This window comes from Mirounga angustirostris, unplaced genomic scaffold, assembly GCF_029215605.1.
Source record: "Mirounga angustirostris isolate CCGP_5_RB_7025 unplaced genomic scaffold, mMirAng1.0.hap1 SCAF_8, whole genome shotgun sequence".
Taxonomy (NCBI): domain Eukaryota; kingdom Metazoa; phylum Chordata; class Mammalia; order Carnivora; family Phocidae; genus Mirounga; species Mirounga angustirostris.
In genome coordinates, this window is record NW_026991716.1 from 66,373,336 (window position 1) to 66,378,500 (window position 5,165).

Genomic DNA, 5,165 nt, shown 5'->3' on the forward strand with positions numbered 1-5,165 from the left:
AAGAACAAGTTGCTGTGTGTATTAGTTTTCTATTGCTGTGTGGTAAATTACCACAAACCTGTGGCTTAAAACAACACAAGTTTATTATCTTACAGTACCTCTGCTCAGGGTCTTGCAAGGCTGCAGTCAGGCGTTGGCCATGTCTGGGGTCTTATCTGAAGCTCAGACTCCTCTTCCAAGCCAACTGGTTGGTGAAAGAATTCACTTCCTTGTGGTTATAGGACAGAGTGAGATCCCTGAGTTTTTTTGCTAGCCGTAAACCAGCAAAAGAGAGAAGCCAGCTCTTTCTCATTTCCTAGAGAGAACCCAACAGTTCCTTCTCAGGTGGCCCCCATAATCCATTTTTAACCTGAATGCTACTTGCCTCTAGACCAGCAGGTGTACAGATCTCTGACTTCTTCTATCACTGACCAATGGGCTCCCTTTGAAGGACTCAACTGATTACCTCAAGCTTACGCACTACAATCTTCCTCTTAATTAAGTCAAAGTCTACTGATCAATAACAATTACTTGTGCAAAATCCTTTCTTTCATGTAAAGTAATATAGTCAAGAAAACAATATACCATCATAATCATAGTTTCCTCCCACACTCAAGAGGAGTTAATTATTTAAGGTATGTACATGAGACGACAATAATTTTGGAGGCCTTCTTAGAAATCTGCCCACCACACTTCAGAAATGAAAAATATCAGAAAACAGGAAATAACTCCTTATTTCATAAAATATAATTGCTGAAAAAATTGTAATAGAAACTCTGAAAGACAATATCAAGGAAATAGAATGTGCAGAGAGAGAGGAGAGAGAAAGAGGAAGAACAAAGAAAACTATGAGCAAAAATTAAGAAATTTCGAGGTATTATATAGAAAATTTAATATTTAACAAATTACAGTTTTATAAAGAATAAAGAAAATTCGAAGGAAGAGAGTATTAAAGAAAGAAATCAAGAGAATTTCCCTGAAATAAAGAGTATACATTTCTAATTGAAAAACCTTCCACTACCCAGCAAAAAAGAATAAAAACAGATCCATAACCAGAGCACACATTATTTTGAAATTTTAGTATAGGACATAGAGAGAAAATTCTAAATTCTCCAGAAATTTAAAAGAAACAAGTCATGAACAAAGGAACAAGACTGATATTTCTCACAAGCAGCACTAAATATTAAATGACATTGGAGCAAGTACTTTAAAATTCTGAGTGAAAAATGCTTTTCAAACTAAAACTCTACCCAGCCAAACCCCCATCACATGGGAGAATACAAGAACATCAGGCATTTTTGTATTGCCCAAATTTCCACACATTTACCTCCCATGAGACTTTCTCAGGAAGTCCTGAAAAACATTCTTCAGCAAATTCATGAGTAAATCAAGAAAGAGAAAGATGGGGTTCAGAAAATATAGGATCAAATCAGGAAGACAATGAACAGAAACCTCAATGTGAGGTAACTGCTGGAGCTGCTGGAAACAATCTAGATTAAGGGGAATGAACGGAGAGCTACAAAGGGGAAGGTATAAATTAAAAATATTGAGACAGCAAACTGGGCATGTGGAAAGTAGGACAATTACTGTACAATACAAATCCTCACAAATGAGGGTTTGCCACAGGGTGCATTACTTTGACTCTAGTGGAGCTGTATTTGCATAAATATTGATGAAAGCAATGATCCTTGATTTGATTTCAGTGTTTGATGGGATAAAGTTGAGAGAAATGGAGGAGTGCTGAGGAGGTTTAAAAAGCTAAATCTTCATTTCTATTATAGAAAGTCAAATGGTAGAATCTAAAAGTCACCAACCCAAAAAATATTCTTAGACTAACATAACATAATAAAATTAAAAAAAAAAGAAACATAATTCAGGGGCACCTGGGTGGCTCAGTTGGTTAAGCATCTGTCTTAGGCTCAGGCTCAAGTCTTGATCCCAGAATTCTGGGATCCAGCCGCAGGGCTCCCTGCTCAGCGGGGAGTCTGCTTCTCCCTCTGCCCCTCCCCTTGCTCATGTTCTCTCACACGCTCTCTCACATAAGCAAATAAAATCTTAAAAAAAACCCAAAAACATAATTTGGAAAAATATCAGAAGAAACAGCTGACTTAGAACTTTGCTTCTAGGGACACCTGGGTGGCTCAGTCGTTAAGTGTCTGCCTTCGGCTCAGGTCATGATCCCAGGGTCCTAGGATGGAGCCCCGCGTCGGGCTTCCTGCTCAGTGGAGAGCCTGCTTCTCCCTCTCCCACTCCTCTTGCTTGTGTTCCCTCTCTCACTGTGTCTCTCTCTGTCAAATAAATAAATAAAATCTTTAAAAAAAAAAAAAAGCAACTTTGCTTCTAGGAAAGGGATAGGATGGGAACTGCTCATTATCAGCTTTCTGTTACTATTCGATTTTTCCTAATAATGTGCTATTATATTTTTTAACTTTTTAACCATATAGAAGCATCTTCTGCAGCTGTTTGTTGGGTCATATTTGAATTTCAGATATTCTGGAAAAAAACACTATTGCAATGTTTTATTAAATAAACACAAAAAGCTAAGCTTTTAACATGTAGAACTTTACCCTCATGTAGCATATACCCTCTCCCACAATTAACAAATTGAAACTTCTTGATTTCTGGCTTTTTCTGGTGATAATATTGTTTGCATATATTTTTATTAACTATATTAAATAAAGCCTACATCTGTAGCACTTTGGAGGTATTAAAGCATTTTCACTTTTATGATGTTAATTATCCTTCCAATTACTCTGTGATAAAGGCAGAGTAAATACTCACTAAATAATAATATTATTAATATTAAATATTCATTTTATTTTATAGATTAAAAACCTGAGGTTCATAGAGTTAAGTATACTCAGAATCATGTTTTTTTTCCCTTAGAAACAATATTCTAACATTAGTATTGTATATTGCTCATCACACCACACTTTATCCTGTATGTTAGGATATAATACTTTTTTTTACTTTGTAATTTCCAGACTCAGTGTCATTTTGATAATCATGGTATTTTGTTTATCTAACTGACATTTTTTATTTTAATTATACCACTATGTACATCCACCCAATGTCACTGTGAAAGGCAATTTCCTTGTTTTTATATAATTGTAGGTAGGAAATATGTTTTTAAATATACATATATATATATATACTTATAATGCATTTACAATTTTACTTCTACTTTGTCCAAAAAAGTGCATGAATCTATATTTGCTCTACAGAGTTCCTCAATATATTCAATATATATGCCATGCCTCTTAAAAGAAATGCATACACCAAAAGTATCCACCTCTGAAAAATCAAGAAAATAGGAGGCAAGCATTAGCTTATTGGACATTCCTTCAGTCCTCCATGCTCCATTTCAGAAAACTCCCACACCTCTCATTCCGTTCTTAGGATATTATAAGAGTCTGGTACTGAGAGCTATTTGTTCTGACCTCAGAGAGCTACTAGATATGAGATTTCCCTTGAAGTCATTTGAAAAATGAGCCCAGACAGGAGTTAAGAAAGGGGAGAGAGGAAAGTAGACTCCAATAGTGGAGAGAAAAGATGATGCGTCCAGCAGAAAGGAGAAGTAGTTCACTTTTTCTCAGGCAAAACCAGTGAGGGTTTGGGGTGGTCATAAAGGCATCCTAGCATCACACAGGCAGCCAAAGAGCAAGCATATAGTAGTTCCAAGATGGATTCCAGAAGAATAATTCCATTTATCACATGAGAACTCTAGGGAGCCAAAACATCACAAAAATCTGTACAGGAAGATCCCCCACATCCTTAGGCGTATAACTACTTTTCAGATACAAAATACATATATATCCAAAATTTGGCACCACAGAGAAAGTGGGCTTGCCAATTTCATAAAGAACAGATGAATTGATGTTGTTTTACTTTAGTTAAATGTATTTAATATAACCCTGGCAATAATTCCTGTCCAATGTCTCAGCTATTTCCAGTAGTGCTAAGAAAAATGAAATATGCCAACACAGCCATATTCTATAAAGCTAGTTACTTAGAAAATAGTTGCAAACAACAACAAACTGCAATGAAACAAATGTTATTTAGAAAATTTTCTTCATCTGCCTGTATAACAAACATTTATTGAGTCCTGTCAAATTGCCAAATAAAAGTGCCAATGCTGTGGCCAGGAGACCAAGAGCTGACACAGAGACACTTGAAGTACATTTAACAGAAGAGAAATGGAGGAGCCATAGAACATTAAGGATTAATTCAGGAAGACCCAAGACCATGGAGGACTTGCCTGCTGTCTACACTATTTTCCAACCAGAGGTTGTTATGGTGACAGACTATGAAACTTTTATCAAAATCCCAGGCTGTTGGAAGCAAGGTCTGGCCATTCGAACTCACATGTCATCCTGTTGCATGGATAAGCCCTCTGAGATAGTAGATGTCAGAGAAGAGGTGGGGGAGAAGCTTATTGGCTGACAGATGAAAAATGATAGGATAGAATTATCCCTCTCCATGAAAGTTGTCAACCAGGGGACTGAGAAAGTCTTTGATGCCAACAATGTTATCACTGAGCAAGAAGAGAGGCAGAGGCAGTCCTTCCATGATTACACAGGGCAGATCACCCTCAAGGCTGTCCTGTACATCACCTGCAAGCAGTGTGGCTATAAAGACCACTTTGCAAAAGGTTGTTTTATGCAACCATAAGGAACTAAATATTCCCCAATACCTGACGAGGAAGAGGAGAAGGAAGAGGAGAAATCAGCAGAGTGAGAAGCCTGATCCGATGAGGAATTCTTCTAGAAAAAGAAAGAAGCTCCTTAGGTTTCTTCACTCAGGGAGACCTGCCCTCAGTTTGGAAAGTAATGGAGACTGACTCCTGCTGTTGCTGCTGCTGCTGCTGCTGCTGGAAAAGAAGAAAAAGAAATGAAGGAGAAGGAGAAGGAGAAGAAGGAAAAGCCGCAGCAACAGAAGTGATGGCAGCACAGGGAGTGAGAGTGAAAAGAGGGCAGGGGTGGTTGAGAGAAGAAGGAACCAGGAGCCTTGCGCCTTGAAGCCCTAGTTCCTGGAAAGACTCAATATTGAGAATATGGTCTCCCACCTCATTGACTTCTCTCCTATGGGAGAGGGCTTCTCCTCATGCCACAGGTAGGTTTGGGAGTTAGATGGCAAAAGCATCTGTCTGAATGAGTTGTTGTTAACTTACCATTCCGGGTCTCTTT

General features: G+C 37.8%; 1 pseudogene; it reads left to right on the top strand.

The window, feature by feature from the left end:
* The first annotated feature begins 4,206 nt into the window (after positions 1-4,206).
* On the top strand, positions 4,207-4,819 carry LOC123836451 (zinc finger CCHC domain-containing protein 17-like; annotated as a pseudogene).
* Positions 4,820-5,165: the final 346 nt, after the last annotated feature.